The sequence below is a fragment of the Physeter macrocephalus genome, chromosome 4 (assembly GCF_002837175.3).
Source record: "Physeter macrocephalus isolate SW-GA chromosome 4, ASM283717v5, whole genome shotgun sequence".
Lineage (NCBI taxonomy): Eukaryota > Metazoa > Chordata > Mammalia > Artiodactyla > Physeteridae > Physeter > Physeter macrocephalus.
Window position 1 is genome coordinate 21,790,856 of NC_041217.1, and position 14,445 is coordinate 21,805,300.

Sequence of the window (14,445 nt, forward strand, 5' to 3'; positions counted from 1 at the left end):
TTTGTGACCACCTAGAGGGGTGGGATAGGGAGGGTGGGAAGGAGATGCAAGAGGGAGGAGATAGAATATATGTAAATGTATAGCTGATTCACTTTGTTATAAAGCAGAAACTAACACACCATTGTAAAGCAATTATACTCCAATAAAGATGTTAAAAAAAGAAAATCCTGGAGTGAGTCCACATGTGAATGTGTTCAAGGTCAGCCTTGGAAAAAGGCTCAAGGCCGGTGGACACGGTGACCCTCCCAGGGCAAACGTGTTCTCCAGATGCAGAATACAGCATCCCACAGGGACAAGCCAGCAAACGAGCATTCTGAAGGCTGCGATGTCACCGGGGCCATGGTCCTTCCAGCCCAGCATTCCGCCTCTGACAACAGTTCCAATAAAACCCATGGGTGATGGAATATTACTCAGCCATAAAAAGAAACCAAATTGAGTTATTTGTAGTGAGGTGGATGGACCTAGAGTCTGTCATACAGAGTGAAGTAAGTCAGAAAAAGAAAGACAAATACCGTACGCTAACACATATATATGGAATCTAAGAAAAAAAAATGTCATGAAGAACCTAGGGGTAGGATGGCATGGAGACACAGACCTACTAGAGCATGAACTTGAGGATGTGGGGAGGGGGAAGGGTAAGCTGTGACGAAGTGAGAGAGTGGCACTGACATATTTACACTACCAAACGTAAAATAGCTAGCTAGTGGGAAGCAGCCGCATAGCACAGGGAGATCAGCTCGGTGCTTTGTGACCACCTAGAGGGGTGGGATGGGGAGGGTGGGAGGGAGGGAGACGCAAGAGGGAAGACATATGGGAACGTGTGTATATGTATAACTGATTCACTTTGCTGTAAAGCAGAAACTCACACACCATTGTAAAGCAATTACACTCCAATAAAGATGTTAAAAACAAAAACAAAAACAAAAACCCATGGGTGACTGTAGTGCCTTGAACCTCAGAGTTTGCTCCCCAGATACAAGTCCAGCTTCCTCCACAAACCACCATGACTTGGAGGCTCTTATGGGTGTCCTCTTTTTCATTCAACACCACCTCTTCTCGTGGTGACCAGCTGCTGTACTGAGAATTTGTGCTTGTCCTAGAGTAACTCTTCCCAGGCCGAGCCTCCCTCTCTGTGCTGGTCACTGCTGGACGCTGGGGAGTCCCTGCCTGCAAGGGTCTCAAGGTTTCTAGAAGGACTCTAGAGCAGGGAGGCCCCAAGTGATGTCCCCGGACAAGCAACATCAGCAGCACTCAGGGCCCCACCGCGGCCCATCTGAGTCAGAAGCTCTGGGGCTGGGGCCTGGCAGGCTGTTTTAGCAAGCGCTCTGGGTGACTCTGACGCACACTCACGTCTGAGAACCACTGGGCTCCGTTCTGCAGGGAGGAAAGAAATACATCCTAATGACTACAACACCGCAGAGTGGGCATCTTCGCCTACATGCTCGCCCCACAGAGCTCTGAGCTTCCTCCCTTCCCTCGCCCTCCCAGCCTTTGGCAGGTATCATTGTTTCCCCACTGATACACATGAGAAAACGAAGGCCCAGAGCAGTTAAGTAACTTACTTAAGACCACACAGCTCTGTCTGCCCTCTAAGCCTAGCGTCTCTGGTGTGGCTGCAAAGTGGGTCCGTACAGGGGCACTGCTGTAACCCACCTCTTGGTCATCATCTGCTGATCTTGTGGTCACTTCCCCTGGGTCACAAAGGGTATGAGCCCTGGCTCCCAGGGGAAGGTGAGCCTCTCAGCCTCTCGCCCCTTTCAGCTCCGCGTGGAGGCCCACCCTACCCCGAGATGGTCCCTTTGCAATGCTGAGTTCTCTCCCACTCTCTCAGCACGACCTTCCTCCTTCCGGGTCTCTTGGGCCCTTCCTTCCACTACACTGACTCTCTGACGGCCTCGTAACTCCCCTTGAACCTTCCGTGACCTTTAAATGCATCCGTCTCTTTACACCTCCCCATGGTTCTAGACTCCACAGACCTTCTCTTCAAACCCGCTTTCAACACCTCCAACTCGGATGCCTCCTTGCTCTGCTATCCCATCTGTCTATACCAGTCACCTGCCCTCTGCGTGCCTGCACCTGGTGGCTATAGCTCTGTCAGGAAAAACCGCCTTGGTGCCCACACTAATGTGCAGAATCCAGTCGTGCTGTCACCCTCTCTCCTACCCCTAAGGAGTGATTCCAAACCTTCACCGGCTTCCCTCACCCATCACGCCTGGCCTTGGCCCTCTCAGAAGATGTTGACCTTGCTTCCTACTTCTAGGAGAGAAGGAAGGTCTGGCTCTTGACGTGGCCCTTGCCGCAGCCATCCAGTGACTCTCTGTGGCCGCCGGCGAGGCCCACAGGAGGGCTTGTGGCCCGTCCTGGGGGCAGTGTCCTGCGGAGCCACTGGGAGGTGAGCTCCGGGGTCAAGAGCGTGTGGTGGGACTCAGGCAGCTCAGGCTGGTCCGGCCAGAGAGGGCGGCTTGTTCGTGCACACCTGGGTGCAAGGGGCGCTCCATGGCCAGACGTGGCAGTCCGTTCATGCAAAAAAAAAAAAGAAAGCGTGCTCCCCACCCACCCTTGTCCTCAGACCCATCACACGCCCAAGGGGAGACAGTCATCAGCAGTTTCCAAGAGCATCGCAGATTCACACAGCAGGGCAAAGCCTGACAACTGACGATGGTTCTCCAAAGAGGAAGCAGACAATTAGCGCACTAGGTCTCCGTGCACTGGTGCGACCTCAGGAGAACGGTTTACTGATTTGCTGGTGCCCGGGGGTCTCGTTAGGGTTTGTTTGCATCTCTCCGTGTGCAGGGTGCTTCGATACAAAGCTTGTCTAGTAAGTCTAGCCCAGCGAGACACTTCCCTTTCATGTGTCGGGGTGGAAGGGGATATAACAAGAAACTCAGTCAAATGCCTTGCTGAGTTCCCAGGGCTGCTGGAAGCTGGTAACCCTGTCAGGATGGAAATGAGCTGAGTCTGATACGACTCGCTGTTCCAGAACCTATGCCGACCTGCCGGGGTTCCCACCACCTTTCCTCAGAGCTGCAGACCCTGGGCCAGATCTCTTCTAGGAATTTGTCCACAACTGCTGTCAAGCTTACTGGTTTGTAGTTATTTTGTAAATATCTGTTGAATGAATGAAATTGCCACGTCCTGCCTCTGGGTCCTCCTCCCTCTTCACGGCCCGCAGGGCCAGCTGCCAGGGTGCTGAGGGCTCATCTGCGCTCTGGATCCCTTGGATGGGCTGCTCTTGGGCGGGGGGGTGGGGGGAAAGCCTGGAGCTCTTCAGAGCAGCTGCAGCTCGCCTGCTCTCTCCCCTCCTACCTGGGGGTGGTTATCTGTGCTTATGATCCCATCAGCTTCTGAGAGGGAGCTTGCCCCTTCCTTCTTCTTCCTCATCTGGACATACCTTGAAATATCCTCCTGGGCATCTGTAGCATTTCCTCCAGATTCAGGGCATTTGGGGCTATAGCCTTTCTGATCAAACACTGCGCCATATTCATCTTTGGTTGTGGACCCGTATTTCCATCATCAGTACATATGAAACTCTAACAAGGTGGGTGAAGTCAGACCAGCTTCCTTAATCCCCCACTGGAAGAAGCCTCAAGTACATCAATGCAGATGGTGGCTAATTCTGTGAAGTTCATCTCAGGACACCACCACCAGCATCGATTCCCCTCACTTCCAATTGTTTGTTCTGTTCAGCCCCACAGCCCCTGCCTCCTGTCTGGGCTGCTGCAGTGCCCACCCCCTCCAGCTGATGGCCCACAGCAGGCCTGACCCCGACACCTGCATCTCTCGCTCAGCTAAATGAGGGGGCTTGTAGAGCATGGCTCTGCCCAGAAACCTTCACTAGCTCCGCCTGCTCACAATGGCCCAACTCTTCAGGGCATAAACCTCCACCGTGGACTATAATCTATTCCTGGAATGGCTGATTAGAGAGGTCCCTCAGCGCCTGAACCCTCCCATTGGACAGAGGGGAAACTCCATCCAATCTACCTTCTGGCTGATCTAGTCTTGCCTGGGCTCCAGGGATAACTCACCTTCTCCCAGAGTGAAACTGGATCCCAATTTCTCTGCTTATGCTGATCCTGGGCTTGGAATGCTTGTTCCCATCTCATCTGCTTACCCAACTCCAACTCACCCCTCACAGGCTACCCGAGAAGCCAACTCTTTCGTGAAACGGTTCTCATATTCCTACAGGCACTTTACGTCCCTCCCTTGTTCTGTGTACATTTTCACGAAGGCATTTTCATCACATCCTGTCTCCTCCAGATTGTCCATCTCCTGAGGGCAAGGACTCAGTTTTGCTCACGCGGTACCCCTGAGGCACACAGCACAACTGAAGCGCCTGCGGATATGTTCCCCACTAACGTTTTGAAGGAGAGTGAGTTTCATCAGGAGTACTTACCTCCAGTCCTAACTGAAGGAGCTTCTAGTATGTTCTTGTTCTAGAGGCACGGGGTCCCTGACTGCTTAAAGGCTTCAGTTTCTGAGACAATGGGGACCTCCTCGCAGCAATGATGGTCGTCAGTGTTCTTCTGGTGAATCGAGAGAAAGGGCTTTTGTTTTCCTACGGGAGAACAGCAAAGCTAATTAGGAGGGAGAAACAGAAAATATTACGTAGATGTTTTTCTATGCCACACAGTGATTTTCTCTGTAGGGGTATTTAAAACTTTAGATGTGTCTCTGATTAAGTGAAATTTTAATTGAAAAAGATCAAGACCCTTTTGTAAATCGAGGCATATGGAACATCAGAGCTGAAGAGACCTGGAGAAATCTCAGGCCCAGCCTCTGGGCCCATCAGTCATGGGGGCTTTCTTCCTTGTCCCTCCAGGGAGGGATCTCCATACTTTCATAATCCACTCCATCTTTATTGTCACAGTGGTGGTGAGGAAGCACCTCCCTTGGACCCAGATGTCCCTTTCATGACATTTCTGTGGTCATTTAGTTGCTGGGGACCCACACACAGGATGAGGACAGTCCACCGTCTTCTCCATAGGGAGCAGAGAGCTTGTGGGTGTTTCTAGGGAAAAAGCTGGGTTTGCCATCAGAGTTTGACATTTCTAAGCAGTATGATTAAGTAAACTATGGTTGAGCTAGGAGACACTGGATAATTATTGGGTCTCAGATTGAGGATGAGATGGGCCCTGAAAGTTAAGAATGACATATAGTGCTTTTCATCATTTGATTGAACTGTGGCTCAGAGGTTAAGTATGTGCCTGTCACATATCCATCACATTGTGCAGCTAGGATTTGAATCCAGCCGTGAATTTAGTTGTCATTTTGATCTTCAAAAGAAAAAAAAATCAAAATTGTCGACACTGCAGAATAGATACAGAGCCTCCAAGGATGATTTGCATATGAACCACCCAGAGACCTTGCTGAAATGCAGATTCTGATTCAGCAGGTCTGGGGAAAGACCAGAGATTCTGCATTTCTAACAAGCCTCCAGGTAATACTGATGCTGCTGGTTCAGTGACCATGATTTGTGAGGTAGGGACTTAAGAGAGCTGTAATGGGCTTCATTGCTCACTACTCAGGCTGCCTCATCTCCCAGGAATAAAGTATGACCAGGATGCTGCATGATCACTTTTGAAAAGGGGGCCATACATTCGCCCCCAATTCTTCTTAGTCCTGAAGACTGAAGCATTGGATGGTGCTCGAGGAAGGTTATTTGAGGCTTCTGAGGCAGGGGAGCTGGGCACGTCACATCGTTTTACTTGGAGCTAAGGAAAAAGGAGAGCTTGGGTACCACTTCTCAGGCTCCAGGACAGGCGCCTCTCCTGGAGACCAGCAGGGGGCGCACAAAGGGCGGAGACCAAGGCAAGAGCCCTCCGAGGGCCTCCGGAAAGTCTGGGCTGAGGGGTGTGGAAGCCACCTGGGGCTCTGAACTGAGCCCCGCTGAGAAGTTCCTATTGCTTGCTTACGTTTAGAGAGCACGCAAGTGCTCCTGGCAGGCTGGCACAGGGAGAGGAGGTCACGACCGAATTTCAAAACAGGACTGTGATGTCTTTTCTTCCTTGGCATGCACCTTAGAAGGAATTACCCACCTCCCTCCCCCAACCCCTTTGAGGCTCTGAATCTGTAGAGCAGTGTACACAATTTTGATTTTTAGGAAAGGTCAAAATGACAACTAAGTTTGTAGCTGGATTCAAATCCTAGCCCCACAATTTAATAGATGTGTGACCTTGAGGAAGTGCTTAACCTCTCTGAGCGCCAGCTTAATCACCTATACGTTCGCAACAATAATAGTTTCTACTTCCCTGGGGAAGCTTCCACAGAGGCTTTTGAGGACCCTCCAGATTCCGAATGAAGAGCCCAGTTATTGATGTGTAATCCTCTAATATTTCTTGCTTGCTTAAGTAGACAGACATCATTTATCCAACTGCACCTCACCAGAAATGTATTCCTTTTGGAAAGCACTGAAGGGGAAAAGTGAGAGAAGGAAACGGAATTATTTCTCAATACGCTGGGGAGATTTGGCGTTTCTTTTTTCTGCACTCATGGGAAATTATGTAAAAGTTTCCCCTATTGTCTTTTTGTGTGTGTGTGTGTGTGTGTGTGTGGTATGCGGGCCTCCCTCTGCTGTGGCCTCTCCCGTTGCGGAGCACAGGCTCCGGACGCGCAGGCCCAGCGGCCGTGGCTCACGGGCCCAGCCCTCCGGACGCGCAGGCCCAGCGGCCGTGGCACACGGGCCCAGCCGCTCCGCGGCATGCGGGATCCTCCCGGACTGGGGCGCGAACCCGTGTCCCCTGCATCGGCAGGTGGACTCTCAACCGCTGCGCCACCAGGGAAGCCCTCCCCTATTGTCTTTAATATCTTCAGGTGGCAGTCCTCCAAAACAAAAACAAAAACAGCACCATCAAACAGAGGCATGCCAGTCTGAAGGCAGGATGTTAAACACCCAAATGGTTCAGGTACAAAAATGGCTTCTCTTCTGTCTGCTCATTACAAACTCTTTAACACACAGTTTTAAAGCATCTGATTGAAAGAAATAATTCCATCCGAGTGGTTATTAAAAACTAACAACTAGCGTGACGCATCTAAAAATCCTTGGGAAAAGATAGCTCACCAAGGAATCGAACATCTCTGTCTTCAGCTTCAGGCAGCACCAATATCCTCAATTAGAAAATTAACATCTGAGACTCTGACAGCACCCCCGAATGCAACTCAGCTAAACCCCGCGTGTTCAGGGATAAAGTAAATTGCCAGGAAAGATGGGCAGCTGCGAGGTCAGGAGCCCGAGCAGACAGAGAGCTGGGAAGTCCGATATTGCATCCCCTGAAAGTAATGACACAGACAATCCGCTAAGAGCGGCAAAAATCATTTGGATTGTGATGTAAATTGGAAGCACCTGGGGGGAGGCATGGGCAAGAGAAACCTTATTAAACTATGATCCGTTAGACACAGAGAATGGAAATGTGAAGAGAGATTACAAAACATTTGAGAACTGTCCTGTGAGGGAACTGCAGTCTGTGCTGGATTAACAAGAGCATCAAGAGAAACCTCCCTAGGCTGGTAAAATCAAGTCCGCTCTTCAGCTGAGGGAGACACCCCCTAGTGAGAGGTGAGGGAAGGAAGAGGGAGGGAGTCAGGCCAGGAGGAGGGGGTCCTGCATCTCCAGGCCTGCCTGCTGCAGAGGAGGAAAGATGATTTCACTGGCGGTGCCCCAGGGACTGTAAGCAGGGCTGGGAAACACGCCCTTGCTGGAAACACACATTCCTGCTACGTGCCCAGCGCCCAGGGCCCCCAGGGAGGTGCATGGAATGTGGAATTTGCCCTGGGCAGGCTGCCTGGGATGGCTGTGCTCCATTCTGAATGGGGGAGGGGTCAGCAAGAAACTTGGCTCCTTGGCGCTGTGGGTGGTCCCTTCCAAGATGCATGAGATATGGCAAAAGCTCTGGGCTGGGAGAGGGGAAACCTGGGTTCTAGCCCTCCTTCGGCCATCACCTGGGCATCCTTGACAAGTTTAATTTCCCTTGTCCTGTTTCTGTACGTGTATGATGGCAAGCTTGAACTGGAAGCACTTTTACAGCCTATAAACCCTAAAGTTATCTAATGAGACTTGCTGAGTATCATGACAGCAATCACAGACCAGGACACAATCACAACCCGCCCCCCACTTTCAGCAAATTTGCAAATCTGTTATAGATATTCTTGAAAATATCTATGGAAAATAATGGTATCGATGTACCAATAAAATGGATAAATAAAATGGATCCACATATATCCTAGCCTCGAATAGCAACTTTTTCCCGCCTAGGAATTTACTCTCAGAGGGAACTGCTTCTTTGGCTAGATAATCTTTTGAGAGTAGAAAACTTTTCCCCCTCTTTGTATTTCCATCTTCTGCTGTCCACCTCCACCCTCTAGAAGTCTCCTGATGTCATTGCCCCAGGCCAGGTATGTAACAGGACTGATTCCAGTTTGCAGGATCTTCTGGCGTTCATTTCCCAAACAGGGACTTATGTCCAGGACACAGAGGCTCTTCCAGGAGGTCCTGAGAGGAGTGAAGTTGGTGGGGCAAAACGGTGAGGTTTGGAAGAAACAGGAAAGGAAGAGAGGTCTGGGGGCCCCAGGAGGACAGGACTTTGGCAAGTCCCCAGAGTTTGGCCGTGTGGTCCAGAAGCAGCAGAGACTGCCAGGGAGGCAGGGTCAGGAGCGTGCTCAGCGGTAACCTGAATGGACCAGACTGGCGACCAGAATCACCCTCAGCCCTGCCCTGAGGTCTCGGCACTGCGTAAGATCCAGAAATTATGACACCACCCTGGGGTAGTTTCTATTCTTGCCAGCCTGGTGAGACAAAGGGTGTAAATGGATATTAAGTTGATCTCTAGAAAATAAAAGGAGAGGCAGTATTTCTTACACACCTCAGCGTCTTATTGATTCATACTTGCAATCCTTTTGTGTGTTGAGAAAGAAAGTAAAGTTAGCCTTGGGGCTTTCTAGAACCAGTTAAGTCTCGGACCATGATGAGGCGGAACCTCAGAACACAGAAACTCAGGGCTGAAAGTGGTTTTCAATCTTGCCTTCATTATGGCCAAGTTCAAATGCTGGCTCAGTTGTCCTGTCTACAAAATGGAGTGGTTATGAGGATTAAATGAGATGATACACGTAGCTCGTATTTCTGGGTCCCTTGCAGTGTCTTGCACGTGGTAGATTATTTGTTGACTATTAAATTATTTATTGACTAGTAAATCATTTATTGATTATTAAAGCTAGTCTAACCTACAATGAATAGACAGACAGATAGATAGATTAGTAACTGGTTTGGTGACCTCGGATAAGTCATGCTGTCAGCAGTGCAAGGACTAAGAATCCTGCAGTAGTGTCGGGACCATGAACATTCTTCTAGAGGGAAGCGTGAGCTGCTCATCTTGAATCAGTATGCTGGTTTAAGCGCATGGACCCTGAAGCCAGACACATCCAGTTGGAACCCTGGCTCTCCATTCACTGCTGTGTCATTGGGTGGGCTCCGTGGGCCTCATTTTTGTCACTGGAAAAATGAGAATAATAACAATACCCACCCCACGGGGACTCAGAGCAGTGTCTGGCTCAGCGTAAATGCTGTTTTTGCGTTTGCTGTTATTGCTGGTGTCATGAATTTGTGCACAGTCAAGGAGAAAACATCTGGCCCCCACCGTTATGAAGCAATGTCAAGTTTGGGGCACTTGAGACAAGTTTACCGCATGCCAGGGAGGTGAGAACCAACTGTTTCCAGGTTGCAATATCCTCTTGTTGGGTTTGGCAATACCATGACTTTGGAGATGACCCCAGATGAGAGTTCTCTGGGACAACTGTGGGGAAGGGAGGGGAGGAAGGTTAAATGAAATACAATCAACGTGAAGAGCGGAATTTATCCATTTTCCTTAGCACAAATGGGCTCCTTCCCTCCTGCAATCAACTGTGGTTATATTTCTTACAAAACAAACAAAACTATCTTCTCTGGACATGACCACTCCTCCCTCCCTGCTGAGAGAAAATCTATCCTTTTGTGGTCAGATTCCTCAGACATGAGGTCTGAAGACTCCACCCAATTGTTCTACTAGCCTCTTCTGGCCCCATGAGACCCGGCTTTCCTGTGGGAGCACCCCTCTCAAAGTTGGCCTCCTTCTCATCTTTTCTTGCCCGAATCTCTCTGTTCTTCTTTTTGGCTCACACAGCTTTGGCCACCCATCTCTTCCTGAACTCTCTCCTCCCTTGGCTTCCTTGATTTTCTTCTCTCTTTCTGTCATTCTGTTTTCCACCAGTTCCTCTCTCCCGCCCCCTGCCCCTAGAACGTAGGTCTTCCCCTAGACCTTGTTCTCGGCTTAGCTTCTTCCGGCAGTGATCACATTTGCTTTCACACGCTGGGCAATTCCCACTACACTCCCACCACCTCCCCCTAACCCCGACCTGAACTGTACTCAAAGTGCTGATTAAAGGACATCCCCACGTGGGTGTCCTGCAATAACTTCAGATGCAATAATGCCCCAAAGTGACTTAACAGTATTTTGGTCTTTGAAAATCCTCCAGAAAACAGGAACGGTTTTGCACGGCGCTCAGAAGGGTGTGAGTGGACCTCTCCCTGGGCCAGGGGCCCAACTCTCTTGTGAATCAATTTCCCCCTGCCTCACAGCTTATGAGCCAACCTTCTCCTTTACTCTATATTCCTCATCACCGAATCTTACTTGTTTTCCTTTCAGCTGTCCCTAGTGTCGTCCTTCCTTTTACATCTTCATCACCCAGGTTCAGCCTTCCACCCAATGTATGTTTATCGGGCACTCTCTCCCAGGAAGGCTGTAAGCTGATAGGGCTTCATCAAGGATAAACCCAGTCTCAGGGATCGGGGAGCTAACAGTCAGGACTGGGGCGGCGTGGGGCGCAGCCACAGAGGGAGTGACGCCGTGAGAGGGTGTGCTGGCAGGGCAGCGGGGCGCGAGGGAGGATGTGCAAACCCAGCCTGAGGGACCTCCACTCCCAGCGGATATAGACACTGAGCGCTGAGTCCTGTGGATGGGGAAGGGTAAGCTTGGGACAGCAGAGGGCACTCCCGGCAGAGGCTGTCAAACAACACCGTCAGGGGAGAGGGGGAGGCCAGGCATGGGAGTCCACTGTGGGTTCAAGGTGGGAGCTGGCGGGAGGTGAGGCTGGAAAAGGTACCCTGGGGCTGGATCAAGAAGGACCTTGAAGTCTGTTCTGAGGCAGAGGGGGCTGCTAAGTGTTCTGAGTACTGCCACCGCATTAAACGCGAATTCCTCCACCAACCTTATCCAGTCTTTAAATTCCCAGTAATAGTGCTTAAACCACAAGTAGGTGAGGTGCTTCACAGTATCCAAATCTGGCTGAATTTCAATCAAGAATCATTTACCAAATGCTGCCTGCTATGTGCCAGACACCAACGCTGGCTCAGAGGACCGTGAGATGAGTGAGACACAGCCCCGCCTCTGTAGGTGGGGCAAAGACCCCTCAACCCAACTGGGCAACACAGGGTGTCCGCGCTTCAGTAGAGGTGCAGGCAAGGAGCAACGGAGAGCAAAGGGAAGAACACCCCCCAACTCTGCCTGAAGACTGGGGGAAGGGCCGGCCAGGGAAGTCTTTCTTGGAGAAGGTGCTATGTGAGGTGCTTCCTAAAAAACAGAGGATTCCCGGGACTTCCCTGGTGGCCCAGTGGTTAAGACTCCGCGCTTCTAATGCAGAGGACACGGGTTCGATCCCTGGTCGGGGAGCTAAGATCCCACACGCCACATGGCCAAAAAACCCCCAAAAAACAAGAACAAAAAAACCCAAACCCTGAGGATTCCCCAACAGAGAGAATCCTGGGCACAGGAGAGCAAGTGTAGGGAGAGAGAGGCACGCAGAGGAGGCGTAGTCAGAGCGCCACGGGCAGTCCGTGTGCTATGAGCAAGGGGTGGACTGACAGCGGCAGGAGGCGGGGCTGGGAAGGAAGGCAGGGCATTTGGACTGCACAGGGGAGAGGCAGCGAGTAGTCTGAGCTTCCTATTATCCTTGGGCTTTCTGTCCTCTGCCTTGCCTGGTGCCTGACTGCTGTTTCTGTAACAAATGCAGCTGAAGACCAAGCAGCTCCCAAAGCCCTCTCTGCCTCTTCCAGCCCACATGGGCTGTCTTCTTTGAACCAGCAGATGACGCCACCTAATTTCACTTACTTGCTCTCTAACCGTTACGCAGGTGCTCGTTTTCTCTCCTCCCCTGAACCTGGAAGCTTCTGAAGGGCAGGAACAATGCCTCAAACCTGAGTTGGTCCCATAAAGCTGAGCACACTGTGGGTCGGGGGGAGGGCGCTGCAAAACCAGTGCTGGGAATTCCTGAAGCTTGAGACCTGACTGAAGATTTGAATCTGCTTTCTGCATTCTTCTCCACGAAACAACAAGGGAAGCAAACACATGTGGATTCAGTAACTGTACATTCCAGTGTTTTCTTGCTCTCCGAGTCTATGAGCATGAATAGACAAACAGGCCTATTTTGATTTCAACACTCAGCAACGCCAAACTTCTGGATGCAGAGAAATCCACAAAGGAGGCTCTGGGACACAACTTCCTCAGAAGTCTTGCCTCCCCAGAAAGAAACCCAAAAAGCTGGCAGGGATGGCTCTGCATTCAGACAACAGAATCTAAAGGCTTCTTGCTCTGCTCAGAGCTATAATACCCGAGGGGATGATCCTGTGATGTCATTTAGGATGGAAGTACCGGTCGGGTTGACATGCATGGTGTGGGCATACGGATTGTTAAAATATGCTGGGCAGTTAACTTTGGCCTGGGCCCCTCCTCTGGGAACCCCCTGGAATGTCTCCACAATCCGGCAACTCAGGGGTCAGCACTGAGCACCAGAGACCTTCTCCCAGGGCCCTGTCCCAGGGTTCCCTTTCAGACTGGCTGTGCCCGGTACAACCGGAAGTTGCTGGCCACTGTCTTCTGTCCACAAGAACAAGGGTGAAGTGAGTCGGAGGGTCCAGGAGATCTTGGACAGATTTGTCAATGCTCAGCCTGGCTGAGTAAATGCAGGTAAAAGTGATCGAACAACAGACATTTGGCAAAGGCCTGGCTGCCCCCCGAGGGCAGCTCTCCAGCATCAGCGTGTAATCACTGTCGCCCTCTTCCAGGCACTGAGGAAGAGGACACATCCCACATGCACCTGACACCCAAACAGGGCATGGTATTGACTGGGTCACTGCTCAACAAGAGTGCCTATCTGAAGGACACCGGGGTCAGTTGCTTGTTTGTGGGTCCCGGTGCTGGATAGGTGTTCCAAACACTAAGTGACTACATAGCTAACCCACTGTAAGGGAAAACCTCTGCCACCAATTCCCACCCAACACGGCCTCAGCAGACTTCCTGGGATAGCACCCCTCACCCCCAAGACAATCAACTAACCCCCTTCCTTACCCCTTAAAAAATGTCGTTCCAACTGTGGTTTTCCAGGAGCATTGCCACTGTGCTCTTATTTTCATAGGCAGATTTTTTTTTTTTAACATAAAAGTCAACAATATTTACCTTGGAGTCTTTGCCAGGCTGCTCTACCTGGTGTTATGGGGGCGGAGAGGCGGAGGTTCAAGGCCTTTTGTTGAGCGGCTCAGTAACTTTCTGGGATTTCCATGGCTCTGCTGAGGGAGGCTGTCTCCCTTTTCCAGGGAAGATAGTGAAGCCACCTGCCCCTTCCCAGGGTGGGAACGGAAGTGAAGATGAGAAAGTCTGATAGCGCTGTTCCACGGTGGACATGCAAGTGACTTCTTCACAGCCAAGGTTTCCCGAGTCCCGCCGGCAAGGTATCTAAGTGCTCCCCCTCTGCCCCCGCCCCCCGGGGCCCCGAGGAGCGAAGAGCGCGGTCTTGGGAATGGGTCCGGGGAATGTGCGCCCGGGGCGCAGGAGGAGAGCTGGAAACAGCCCAGGACGGCCCTGGATGGGAAGAGGCGCCCGAAGGCCACCAGTGGCCCGGTCCCCGCCCCGCCCCGCCCCTCCTCTCTTGCGCGGCCGGGCGCTCGCCTCCGGAGAACTCTCCAGGCGCCGCGCGCGACGTCTCGCTCCTCCCAGCGGCAAAAGCGGCGCCCCAGGCAGGGCTCCAGAAGACCCCGCCGGCCCCGCCCCCGGACAGGCCCCGCCCTCGTCCCAGCCCTGCCCCGCAGCCCAGGAAACCTCTGCGTTTTCTCTGGCAAGTGGACCTCCTGCTCCAGGCCTGAGGCTCCTCAAATGCGCCCCGGAGACCCTGCGGCTGCGGGGACCGTCGCAAGTGTCCGTTTGACGAGGAAGAACATAGGGGACCTGTGGATTTGGGAGTCGAGAGGGAGGGACGCGGGTGCTGGGTGCGTGGGGCGCCCTGGATCCCAGGGGGAGGGGCCGCCTATAAGGGCTGCGGGCGTCCAGGTCCGGGAGAGGGGGACCGAGCTGCAACCTTTGTAGACTCCCGAAATGTCCCTCGAGATCATCCAGGCCAGCATTCCCTTCCCTTCCTCTTCCCATTGTACAG

The 14,445-nt window shown here is 51.8% G+C and overlaps 1 protein-coding gene across 1 annotated transcript in view; it reads right to left on the minus strand.

Annotated features, from left to right (window-relative positions):
• TLR5 (toll like receptor 5) overlaps nt 1-13,902 on the minus strand; it is a 25,452-nt gene extending 11,550 nt beyond the window's left edge. The window contains exons 1-2 of the mRNA XM_007121463.3: nt 13,476-13,902; nt 4,394-4,555 (exon numbers count right to left, since the gene is read on the minus strand). The gene's annotated coding sequence lies outside the window, so the exon portion shown is untranslated. The remainder of the gene's footprint in view (nt 1-4,393; nt 4,556-13,475) is intronic.
• Between the last annotated feature and the right edge of the window lie 543 nt (nt 13,903-14,445).